Raw genomic sequence first — 13,623 nt, forward strand, 5'->3', positions numbered from 1 at the left:
CGCGAGAGCGCGCAGCGCAGCGACGCGCTGCTGAGACACTTTAGGAATGAGAAGCGGTGCGACGATTCTTCCCCGGGGCGGACGGATACACCGCAGGCACTTTGCAAGAGACAGTGGAACAGTGTGAGAAAGGGGAGTGGGCGTTCTCCGTCAGCCGGGGAATCTGGGAGGCGGGGAGAGTCTGTGAGGTTGAGGAGCGCTACTGAGGAGGCGGCGCGAAGTCCTTTCTGACGCGGGGTGTGAGGACTCGTTTGCCTGGCGGAGGGTTCCGTCACGCGCTGCGAACGGTCGCGTGTTGGAAGGGCTGCTGTAGGCGGCGACCCTCGGCGGGACAGCGGCCCTCGTGGAGGGACACGGTGCCGCCCCGGTCCTCCTCTGGGGGAGCATATGTGAATGTTCGCATCTGTGAATGTCCCCATCCGTTGCCTGCGGAGCAGCGGGGACTGCGCTTCGCCTCGGGGGCTCTTACTGCCCCGGGCACCGGGGAAGTCGGTGTAGCTAAAACTGTTGGGAGAGGATGTCATCTCTGGCTCAGAGTTCCTCCGACCAGGCCCCAGCTTCCTCCTGGTGGTGGCAGGAGGAGCTGTCCAGTCTCTCAACTTCTGTGAAACCCCAGAACTGTGCCCGCCCATCCCTCCGTCCCTCCCTCCATCCCTTTACTGATTAGGTGCCAGGCACTTTTAGGCATTTGGCTTATATCAATGGGCAAAGCAAAAATCCCTGTTCTGGGGTTGGCGGGTAGATAGACTATTAAAAAATAAAACTTAGTAACTTTTTTTCTTAGAGAAAATCTTAGTTAAAACTTGACATGCAAATTCTAGCAGCCAAGAGGCATTAGGTGAGAATCTATTGGGCAGCTAGTACATGCCAGAGGTTGTCTTTACACAGCTGTCTACAAGCTTACTTTCCTTTATTTCATTTCTTTGGTCTCTTTAAAATAATATTTATTGAGCACCTTTTTTTTTTTTTTGCCAGACATGGTGATAGGTGGTGATAAAAACAAAACAAACAAAAAACACAGCATCCTTTGCCACTTTTGAGCTTTCAGTCTGGTGGGGGAGGCACGTGTTAATCAAATAATCTACAAACTAATGTACAGTTGTAACTGCGGCAGGTACTGCCGACGAGTACATGATGCTTAGAATCTGTGTATATTAGAGGGAGTTGACTTAGGAGGTCTGGGAAAGCTTCTTTGAAGAGGTAAAGCTAGGGGTGAGATCCAAAGGAGGAGGAAGAGCTGACTAGGCAAAGTCTAATCCTCACAGAAATCCTATAAAACAGGTAAGATTACGTCCGTTTTAGAGTTAAGGACATCGACAGCTCGGTGAGGTGATGTATCCGCCCAAGGTTACTTTAGACTAAGTGGCAACCCACGATTCTGAGCCGGCTAAGAACAAGATCTTTTGTATGCTCCTTGAGCCATTTGGTGTTTTTAGGAGAGGCAAGTGTCACAAGCACCTCAGGGACATTAGGGAGCAGGGGTCACAAACTCGAAAGGCTGCAGGGCTCAGGCAGATAACATAATTGAGTGAAGTAGAGTATAAGACAGTAGGGAGGACTTCCCTGGTGGCGCAGGGGTTAAGAATCCGCCTGCCAACGCAGGGGACACGGGTTTGAGCCCTGGTCCGGGAAGATCCCACGTGCCACGGAGCAACTAAGCCCGTACGCCACTATTACTGAGCCTGAGCTCTAGAGGCAACGAGAAGTCCGCGCACCGCAACGAAGAGTAGCCCCCCACTCGCCATAACTAGAGAAAGCCCTCGCGCAGCAACGAAGACCCAATGCAGACAAAAATAAATAAATAAATGTATTTAAACAAAAAAAGACAGTAGGGAATGGGGAATAGTGGGGATTGCAGTGAGCTGGAGGCCATCTTTTCTGTCTAAAGGAAAAAGCCAGGTGAAATTATCACACTTTTAAATAATTGGCAAATACATTTATCTAGACTGTTAGCTCAATGAAGCAGGACTTTATTTATTTATTTAACTGTTGTGTGCCAGGTGCTTAGAGCAATGCCTTGCACATAGTAGGCACTCAACCTCATCTGCTGTCCATAGGCTCTGAGTAATTCTTGCCATGTGTGCACAGTTCCACAGATTTTGAAGCACATTTACATTCACTTTCTTATTTTATCCACCAGCATCTGTGTTGGCTCCTTATTTGCTTCTGATGTGGGTACTGCATGAAAAGCCCCCCAACCCCTCCCCCAATCCAGGAAATATTTAGGTATGTCTAACTTTTGTACCTGACTACCCTCTTCATGTTTTAGCTCCTCTCCCTATGTACTTGGCATCATATCTCGACTCCCTCTACTTATCTAGCCCATTTTACGTTTAAAGAATGCTTTGTTGTTGTTTTAGTTCTGACCCCAAACTTTAGGTGTTGACCTTGGGCCCATCATCACAACCAGGGACCCCTTCCCTACACTCAGCCTCAGCCCCTGCAACTGCAAGCTGCCCCCAGCTGCCTCTTGCCAGGGGAGGTGCATGAAAGGTTTCATTTCTTGGAAACTACTCTCCTGAGACATCTTGCTCCAGAAGAAAGTGAACATCCCTAGACATCTGAACTCCCTAGTCCATCATATGATCTTGAGCGAGACAGAAATCTCAAGTCTGCAGGGGCCAGTTATAGCTTAGTCTCCTCAAAGCTCCTCTTGGAGTAGAGGGTATTAAAGCTTGCTCTGCATTATCTCTTAGGTGCAGGATTATACATTCTTCAGGAATCATTGTTATTTTTATTTTTTGTGGCCTCTCAGTGTTACATGCACACACATGTATATGTATATGTTTAATGGAAAATTTCAAACATATAAAAGAGTAGAGAGAATTAACTCTTGTGTTCTCATGCTCCAGCTTTAACAATTAGCAATTCATGGCCAAACTTGACTTCCCTTTATCTCTATCTACTCCCCTGATCCTGGATTATTTTGAAACAAATCCCAGACATCATATTTCATTTGTAGCTGTCAGAATATACTGCTAAAAGACAGGGACTCCCATCTTAAACATAACTTCAATATAATCGCAAACGCTTCCCCATAGCATCAGCAATTCCTTAGTGTCATCTTTTAAGAACAGCTTATTTGTTTGAAAGGTGGTTTGCAAAGGAAAAAAGGGTCATAGATGCTGGACAGGTAAAAAGAACAAATGTCCTTCATATTTTCTAGTTAGGTATTGATGTTTATTTCAGCTTGGAAATGTTGGCACCTTGGGAACAGAAGAGCAAATTGCTGAAAAATTGTTGAAATTGATATGGGTCAATAAATAAGCAGATCATGCTACTCAGAGACATCTTGGAGGAGTGGTTGTTTTCTTAAGACCCCATCCTCTGAGTTGACCCCAACCCCGATGTCACGCTCTTCCCATGATCCCCAGGGGAACGTTCACACCAGTCTCTCCTTGGTAGTACATCTGCTGTCACAGCTGTTATTTTACAAGTAGCCTTAGAGTGACCTTTTGCACCATTTCCCTCTGTCCATGGTGCTGATCCACCAGCCTTTGGCCAGCAACCAGAAGAGCTATAACTTGCTTTTGGCCAATGGGATTTAATGTAGGGTTACCATAAAAGTGGACATTAAATATACATTAAACAGTTCCAAGAAGTGCTGTCAATGCTTATGCTCAGTTAAAAAAAAAATCCAAGCTGAAAGTGAAAAGTGAAAAGGTTGAGTATGTGTGTATTAGTGTGTCTATTTCAGACATAGTATAAATATTTTCAAATGTGATTTCTTAACCACATTATAACTAATTGAAATAAATTTCCATTTCATAAATTAAAAATTGCCTCTCCCACTGGTTCACTAATGGTGGTCAGATAGTTGACAGAATAACAACTATTAATATGTTCCAGTTCTTTTCACCCCATTGAGCAATACAATAATAAAAAATTCTCTTAAAAAAATTATTTCTTAATATGCATATATAATAGTCAACATTTTTTTTTCTGTATCTCTCTCTAAGGTGCCATGCTAGGCACTAGTGGGATAGACAGAGACATAAGACATAACCCTTTTACTCAAAGTATTAACAGTAAAATGGGGAAAATTAGTCATAGAATTATCGTATATTAGAATAAATGTGGTGGTGGAGGGATGCATGAAGGCCTGTGACAGTACAGAGTATAACCTCTTTGGCTACCAGACAAAGCTTCATAGAGGGAAGCTGAGTGATGTTTAGCAGGAGTGGGGTAGAAAGGCATTCCAAAGAGAGGCAAGGTCATGAGCATGACTGGTATTTTCACGTAATGGTATGAAGTTGAGTGTGCCGTGAACTTAGCACGGCGGAAGGAAGTGGTGGAAGATGAAGTTGTGCACAGGCTGGAGAGAATTTGGACTTTATGATGAAGGCAATAGAAAATGTGCCCATTTCTGTAGGAAGGTGAGGGCATCTCTGTATCTTTGGGAGAGTTCTCTCTCTTAGAGACTCCTGGGCTAGATCCACTATGGAAAGAGGATGCTGAGAGAGTACTCAGCACACAGCAACTTGAGTAAGATGATTTCTAAGGTCTATTAATTTTTCTATTCATCCACCCATCCATTAAGCACATATAGAAGCTAATTATGTTTCAGGTAAAGTGTTGAATACTGGACACAGTGGTGAAAGACATACATGAGTCTTGCCCTTAAGGAGCTTACATTCTAGATGGAGATTGGAGAAGGAGAAAAATAACGTACAAGGAAACATAAGTAAACAAGATAATATCAGGTTGTTATAAATACTAAGAAGAAAATAAATAGGATGATGGGACAGACTGTAACTAGGCAGAGGTTACTTTAGAAAGGCTGATCAATGAAAGGTTTCTCTGAGGTTTGATTTTTGAGCTGGAGTCTGAAGGGTGAGATGGAACCATAGATGTGCAGCTTGTGGAAGAGCATTTCTGGAAGGGGAAATGGCAAGAGAATGAAGACCTTGCCATTGAAGGCGGGAAAGTGTGGAGTGTTCTAAAAACTGAAAGGAGACCAGTGTGGCTGGAGCGTAGTGAGCAAGGGGAGGGGCAGGACCAGAGTGAAATGCAGTGCCAGGCGGGGGCCAGACCATGTCGCGAGAGCCTTGCAGGCCATGCTAATTGATTCTAGAAGTGGACATTTAAGGATTTTAAACGAGTGAGTGGCAAGATCTGATGTACACTTTAACAAAATCACCCTGGATGATGTTGAGAGTGAATTGGAGCGAGGCAAGAATGAAGGAAGTGTGGCCAGATATGGGTCTCTGGATTTAGTTCTGGCAAAAGGTGATGGTGACTTGGACTTGGGAGAGACAACAAAGGTGGAGAGAAATGGATGTGTTCCATATGTTTTGAATGTAGAACTGTCAGGACTTGGAATAGCTTGGTTATGGAGCATAAGAGAAAGAGAGGAACTGAGGATGGCTCCTAGATTTTTTATTTCAGGGTATTTGGGTTGATGGCACTACAGTTTTTGATGTGGGGAGAACTGGTAGCGACCTGTTTTTTGGAGTGGAGTGGTGGCGGGAAAGTGATTAATTCTGATTTGGATGCGATAATTTTGAGATCTCTATTAGATATGTGTCAAGTAGACAGGTGGGTATACCTCAAGGGGGAGGCCATGGGTGGAGATATAAACCTGGAGGTCATTATCATATATTAAAAGCCATCAGACTTGATGAGAACATATAGGAAAAGAGTACAGGTACAGAAGGGAAGAGAAGGTAGGCCCATGCCCTAGAGCATGCCATCATTTAGCAGACCGTGGAGGAGGAGAATTTTCATGGCTTGAATTATGTCCCCCCAAAATTCATATGTTGAAGTCATAACCCCCAGTACCTCAGAATGTGACCTTATTTGGAAATGGGGTCATTGAAGATGTAATTAGTTAGGTTAAGATGACATCATACTGGACTAGGGTGGGCCCCTAGTCCATTATGACTGGTGTCCTCATAAAAAGGGGAACTTTGAAAACAGACACACACACTGCGAGAAGTCCACATGAAGATTGGAGTTATGCTACCACAGTCAAAGAACTGCCGGAAGCTAGGAGAGAGGCCTGGAACAGAGCCTTCAGGGGGAATGTGGCTCTGCTGACACCTTGTTGTGCCACTCAGTTTGTGGTATTTTGTTACAGCAGCTAGTTAACTAATAGAAGAATCTAGCATAGAAGACTAAGTAGAAGTCACCAGAGAAGTAGAAGGAAAACCACTTGAGTGTGATGTCATGGCAGCCAAGGAAAATAGGTGTTGCAGGAAGGGAGTGGCCGTTTTTATTAAAGGCTGGTGAGAGATTAAATAAGAGGAGGATAGTTAACTAGATTGGACTAGATTTTGCAATATTTTGGGGGGTTCTTGTCCCCCCTCCATGTCTGAGATTGACATTTGATATTCACCTATTGATGATGACTTTGATTTATCAGCCTATCTGCAGTGTTAGAAGGGACTTGGTGTGCTGCCAGGTAGAGTGAGCTGGTAGTTTTTCTTCTGGTTTGAATGTTTCTTGTCTCTCCTGGGAGTTGCAAGATACTTTTGGCAATGTCCTGTGTCCTCCTCCTTTGTGTTCAGAGTCACTGCTTTATTCTGTAGGAAAAGGTGGTTCCTACCTACTCCCCAGTGGCATAAGAATCTCAGTGAATGAGTTAACCACTCAACTGCTCTGAACTCAGGTCTCCAATTACTGCATTCACCATTCGCTACCCACTGCTTCCTGTTTTGAATGTGGACCATCCCTGAAACCACTCCCATCTTCACAGCTAATCCCTTTCTGCCCATTTTTTAGCTCTTTTCCTTCTGTTCAGAATTTATGGTCCTTTGCTGTACTTTTTCTTCATTTTTATTAATGTTATGTATTTATTATTTACCAATATCTTTTCTTGGGTCATTTCTAGGAATTTGGACTGAGAGCAGAGGTAGGCACATGCATATGTTCTGACATCTTGAATCAATCCTCTGATATATTATTTTTTTGTGGATCAGTGTTGATTCCATCATCATGCCATGTTTGTGCTCAGGGAGCACAGATACCTCCTGATCACCAAGGTCTAATCAGAACTCACTGGCAAGATTCCTTGGACATTTCTTCTGAGCTATGCTATTTGAGTCAACAACACCAGTGGTAATGCCCAATAAATATAGCCTTTTATTGATTTAACAAATAATTTGTTAATTATGTACTATGTACATATCACAGTTGGTGATACAGAGAAATATAATATAGGGTCTCTATTCTTAATGAATTCATGATCTACCTGGGAAAAAGAGGCATCCACATGAAGGATGTTAAATGACAGTGCAAGAATTAAGCAACATGAAGTCTTTTTTGACAAGAGCTATTTCAGTTACAAGTGAAGAAATCTAGGTTTATACCATATTAAGTTAAAAAAATGTTAACTGATGTGTTTTAGTGCCCAGAACAGTAGGCCTTCAATAAGTATTTGTTGAGTGAAGGGAATTTGTTTTCTCATATAACTGAAATGTCCAAGGAAAGTTTAAGTTCAGGCATAGCTGTATCCACAGATCCAGATCATGCCCTCAGGCATCTGATTCTTCCCTTTATTCAGCGCTCCTTTCTTCTGAATTGGCTTTATTTTCATGAAGGTTCTCGTCACCATATGAGTAGCTGCTGGTCTTTTGAAAGAGAGTACCCCCTCCTTTTTTTTTTTCAATAGTTCCAGCAAAAACTTTGGGGCTGACCTTCATGGGGTTGGTTGATTTGGGTCATATGCCAATTCCTGAACCAATCATTGTGACTGGGGGGATGGAGTACCTGATTGGTCAGGCCTGGGCCACGTGTCCATTCCTGGAGCTGAGCTCTCTGAGCCACTTCTAGTTCATAAACTGGTCCCTGTACAAGGAGACTGAAAAGAGGCAGTCACTCCAGATTCGTAGATGGCAGAGATAACAAGCAAGGGAACTTATATATGAGGCATATCTTGGGTGGCCACAAGATGAGTAGATCTCTGAAGTCATCCCCCAGAATCTTAAAAGTTTACATAGAGGCTTTAACAGGGTTCAGTCAAGAATACTGTCAAGATGGTCTCAATAACACATTACTGGGCTTCCCTGGTGGCGTAGTGGTTAAGAATCTGCCTGCCAATGCAAGGGACACGGGTTCGAGCCCTGGCCCGGGAAGATCCCACATGCCACGGAGCAACTAAGCCCATGTGCCGCAACTACTGAGCCTGTGCTCTAGAGCCCGCAAACCACAACTACTGAGCCCACGTGCCACAACTACTGAAGCCCGCCTGCCACAACTACTGAAGCTTGCACACCTAGAGCCCGTGCTCCACAACAAGAGAAGCCACGACAATGAGAAGCCCGTGCACCGCAATGAAGAGTAGCCCCCACTCGCTGCAACTAGAGAAAGCCCACGCACAGCAACAAAGACCCAACATAGCCAAACAAAATTTTTTTTAATAAATAAATTTATTTAAAAAACCCCAACACATTACTCTCTCAAGGCTGTGTCCTTGAAATGGCTCCCACTGTGGGCAGAATGTACATTCCAAGGATCCAAGGACAGGGGAGTGGGTGAGGGGCCTGTGCTTACCTGGGACCAGCTTGTGGGTCAACTGGCGGTCACGTTCTCTTGGTGACCTTCTCCAACACTCCACCCGGCCCCCATTTCCACAGTGGGCCCTGAGTGGTCAGCAAGGGGTGTCACTAGCATGGAGGTGGCTCGTTGGGCGGCTGTCTGGCTGCACTGGAGGCAGATGCCACAGCAGCCATAGAGGCACGTGCAGGAGAAAACAGATCAGGAAAATGATTCCCCAAATAAGTAATAACTTTTTTCCACTGAGAGTCCCATGACCTGAACCATTGATTTGTTAGCCTCCCTAGGCTGGGGGTCTGATCACTCAGGGCAATCACGTGTGTCCCCACGTGGTTTAATAAAGATGATACATTAGCCGACTCATCAGGTATGAACACACAACCTCCTGTTTGGATAACAGCACAGGTGCCTCCTTGCGAGGCAGCAATAATGTCCAAGGCCATCCTCTTTTGTAGAATGGCTTTTCTCACTAGACACATTTCAGTGTTCAGTAAGGACAGGCTTTGCCAGCTGTCATTGAAAGCTTGTTGGGTGAACTTAGTAAGGGCTTCGATGTGTGCTATGATGTCCTTCAGGCCAATGGAGGGGACAGAGTGGAGGCCAGATGATCGTACCAGTGGAAAACAGAACGTGACCATCTGGCCTTGAGGAGAGAGAGGTTGGCAGTTTTTGTTACTGTGGTTGGATTCTCCCCTGGGCTCAGGAAAACCCAGGGAGCAGCAGCCCAACCACAGGTAGAAGCCACGGCCAAAGATCTGAGCCACACAACCATTGGGTCCCCTTTGGGGCCACCCAATAAGCATCTGGGTGGTGTGACCACACAGTTCCAGTGATATCCATCCCCTGTTCCTGGTGCAACTGGGTTAGTTCTTTTTAGAGTGATTTTTCTGTTACCAACATAGAGTTGCCCAGGTGCTTAAATGTCCACAACCTGAGGTGACCCACATGAACCTATCCCAAATCTGCTTGCAGCCACCCATGGCTCTGATGGTGGTATTTTTAGGACCCTTCCTGTCACCAGTTTGATGGGCTGCTTGTGTAGTTTGAGTGACCGGAAAAGAGTACCCATACCCAGTGTTATTGATCGTGGGTGCCACAGGCCAGGGTTCTGGATCAGTATTGGTGACATCAGATGAATTAAGAGTACTCGTCCTGGCTTGCCCTTTCATAATGTCCTGCTTTAGGGCCTCCCAGTCCCCTCCCTGGAGTGATGGTACCCACCATGCTCGTCCTGATGAGTTGAGAGGGGCAGCTGCCCACATACCTCATAGGTGGACTGATTCCTTTGCCGGGCATACAAGTGGGCCCACTGTAGAAAGGTATCTCCATCAGGTGCCCATCCCGTGACCGGACACCACAGGAGCAGCAGAAGTCTAAGGTCAAAAAGACAGACACGTAGTAGGAACTTGTATGGGGAGGTCTTCCCCTTCTATATGAACTACACCTGTTGCCTGACCCTTGGATGTTAATGTGGCTGCAGCTTTAGGAACTTGACCTGGTCGTGCTTCTGGGGAGGCAGACTGTCAGGCGTGAGGAGATGGACTGTGGGTGGGATATGCCAGACCAGGACCCCACCTTCTCCCCTGTTTCAGTGGTGCGTGTTCCATTCCAGGTAGAGTGTGTTTCAGCAGGTTGGGCTTGCAGCAACACAACAGGATCCTGGTGGAGACTGAGTAGTTCCCCCTCACCCAGGGGTGTGAAGTAATTTACCATCCCAGTGGGACGTCCCATTGCAGATTCCAGTAGATAACACCTTCCCCAGGTGTGATGGGGCTTGGTGTTCTCAGCAGCACAGCATGTTGATCCTCAGTGGGAGTCAGGGCAATGTCTGTCTCCTTCCACTGCCTACCTTTAGGGTACTGAGTGTCTTGGCAGGGGTCCCCAGTCTGGCAAATGGGGTGACAGGCCCTACTGGTTGATCATTCAAATGTATTAAAGGCTGGGACAGTACTTTAGTCCACCTGGCCAAGGTGGTTTTACCTGTGAGTGATTTAATCTGCTGCTTTAGTATTTCAGTCTTTCTTTTTACCACTGCTGCTGCCTGTGGCTTATAGGGGAGATGGAACCTCCATTCGATGTCATGTTCTTTTCCCAGTCTTGCGTGTCATGACCTTTGAAGTGTAACCATTGATCACTGTTTATTTGACGAAGGTATCTGCACAGGGTAGTCAGTTTCTCTAATCCCCTAGTGGTGGCTTCCTGGTTTGCATGGTGACAGAGGGAAGTTTGGGTTAGGCCAGACCCAGTATCCACACAAACCAAGGCATACTGAGAGCCCTCACTCAGGGGGAGGGGGCCAGTATAATCAATTCACCGGTTGGGAACTCCAGTGGATGACCCTAGACTTTGGCAGTTGTCTTGGGTATTATTTAGAACACACAGGTCATGCTTTTACTGTGTTAACCAAGTCACTGTATTTCAAGGGCATTCAGGCATCCTTGGCAGTGTACCACCACACTCAGGCACTACAGTAGCCACTTTTTGTGTACATCCAATCTGCTGTATCTACTGAAGGATCAGCTGCTAGGGCTTGTACCTGGGTTACAGCATCAGCTTGCTGGTTGCCTGGGGTGTCAGCACCTCTGAGCTGGAATGTGGAAGACATTGAGGACTGAGTCAGGCTCTTGCAGGCAAACCCAAATGTCTTTCTATGTATCCTGACCCCACAAGGTTTTATTCATGATCATCCGCCCCTCAGCTTCCCATTTTCTAAGCCGTAGGGTCAATCCCTTTAGAACAGCCCAACTGAAAGTGCAAAGGGTTAACGGCCAGGGCTCAAGGGTGATCAACAAACTGCTGAGTTCAGCCCTCTGGCAGCTGCAGTTCATTCCTGTTTCCCTCCAGTGTCGGACTGAACAGCGACTGCAGTCCATGTGGATGGGTTGCCCCCACTAGACCCATCTGTATACCAGGCATCAACGGGAATTTCCCCCACTCCCCTCTCTACAGGCCACAGGCCCCTCCCCAGGATTAGGGGCAGGAGCATTTGGAGGATCTCCACACTCTACAGGGCCTAGTAGCACATGAGGGAACTTACATACAAGGCTTGTCTTGGGCGGCCACAAGATGAGTAGATCTCTGCACCCACCAGAATCCTAAAAAAGTCTATATAGAGACCTTAACTGGATTCAGTCATGTATTCAGTCTAGATGGTCTCTTCAACACATTACTATCTCAAGGCCGCATCCTTGAAACGGCTCCCACTGTGGGACTGTGGGCAGAATGTACATTTCGAGGGAAGGAGAGGGGGGTGAGGAGCGTCTGATTGCCCTGGTCCAGCTCAAGGGTCAACTGGTGATCACATCCTTTTGATGACCTCCTTCAACAGCCATATGGACCAAGAGTTTGGAAGGGCTTCTTTCCCCAGAGAAAAATTGGGTGGGTATTGCTCCCAGAAGAAGGGATAAAGGATGCTGTACAGGTAAAACTAGTGATGTTTGCTCTCTTACAAGGCTCTCGCATAATAGGTGTAATAAGACAGTGTATAATTCCACCCGATTGTATCAGGTAATGAGAGCTATCAGTTCAGAGGATTTGGAAGTGGTCAAAGTAAACTTTCTGGAGGGGATTGAAATTTAGTTAAGCTTGAGGAATGAGCAGGAATTGACTTGATAAAGAGAAGAGGTTCTAGAGGTAAGTGGGAATAGAGTACAGGCAATGGACCAGAGTGATCCGAGTGGATAAATTTCTTAAAAGAGGGAGGTTGGAAATACCAGAATGGAAAGATGACCTTGACAAGATACCTTGAGCTACAACAGCTGCAAACAAGCCTTCAGGCAAAATTTGCTTGAGCTAGCATGTTGAATAATCTCTACCCTCATCTGATGCCTGGATAATAACCCTTCTGGGTTCTGTAGCCTTTGCCTCTGGAGTTCTGGTAACACCTGTTAACTGCATTGTGATGCTGCTTCCTAGGTGTTAGCAAAGTCTGATGTCCACTGATGCCCTCCTGTGACCAAGTCACCTCACTTCTTGTAGTTGACTGTGCCAAGTCTTTTCAGCCTAAGGGCAAGAAAAGTTTGCTACCGACCTTCTCCCGTTTTCAGACTAAACCAACAGATGAGCTTGCGCCAGCACCGCCAAACAGAAGAAAAATCCCTCCTACTCAGAACATCAAGTGCACGAAAGCAAGTAGCAGTTTGTAAGGAAATCAGAGCTCCATGGGTGCAAGCCACATCCCTATGGGTACCCCCACTTTGCCTCTGTGAGTCCATAGAGAGACCCAACACTTGTCCTGGGGTATCACCCAATCAACCATGTACATGTAGACAAGGAGATTACTTCCCTGAAGGAAGGGAGTCCAGGTTGCTGCTTGTAGAATAGCTAAATATATTGTTTTATTATGAGCCAGGTTCAGTTTTAATTTGTTACTATATAGATGTTAATTTCTTTCTCATGCCAACACTGGGAGGCAGACGCTATTATTATCCTCATTTACCAACAGGGAAACTGAGGCACAGAGAACTTAAGTAACATTCCCAAGGTGTTCTAGCTATGGAGTGGAGGATCCTGGGTTCAAATCCAGGTGGTGTGAATCAGAGGCTGTGCTCTTTACCATCACTTTATGCTATACCTGTTACTTTAACCCACAGTGACCAGAAAGGCGAATAAACTCAGCTCATTGTAGAAAGGACTTTAATGTTCATCACAGCTGGTCAGGAAGGGCGTCAGAGTCCAGAGGCTGCTACCAACATTTCCTTTCTGTTTTATGTGCATTACTTTTCAGTCAGGCTAAGTTTGCCTTTCATAGACACCAGGAAGTCCCCTTTATCTTGGCATCTGTCCCTCCATCCTTTTCTAACAAGAGCTCTGGACTTCTTGTGCACCTGCTCTTTTTATCTGTCCTGATAAGACCCATTTGCCCTTAATTCTCACATTTTTTTAGAGCAGGATAATTAAAGACCATGAAATCTTATGGCTAGTATTGATCAACTCTCACAGGATAACTTTGATACATTATCACACTCTAAAGACCCTCTTCACATCAGGGGAGGGAGGAGGAGGGACAATGGAAATGAAGGGACAGAGGACCCCATCTTGCCCCACTTGTGGGGATAGGGCAGGATAAAGGGGCTAAGTGATTAGGTAGAAAATGTGTTCTATACCTTCAAGACCAGGACTGCTGGC

At 45.7% G+C, this 13,623-nt stretch overlaps 1 long non-coding RNA gene across 1 annotated transcript in view; it reads left to right on the top strand.

Moving 5' to 3' along the window:
• The first annotated feature begins 38 nt into the window (after positions 1 to 38).
• The window catches only part of LOC137749967 (uncharacterized), a 196,922-nt gene continuing 183,337 nt past the window's right edge, over positions 39 to 13,623 (top strand). The window contains exon 1 of the long non-coding RNA XR_011070331.1: positions 39 to 123. This is a non-coding gene — a long non-coding RNA (uncharacterized lncRNA). The remainder of the gene's footprint in view (positions 124 to 13,623) is intronic.

This window comes from Eschrichtius robustus, chromosome 16, assembly GCF_028021215.1.
Source record: "Eschrichtius robustus isolate mEscRob2 chromosome 16, mEscRob2.pri, whole genome shotgun sequence".
NCBI classification, from domain to species: domain Eukaryota; kingdom Metazoa; phylum Chordata; class Mammalia; order Artiodactyla; family Eschrichtiidae; genus Eschrichtius; species Eschrichtius robustus.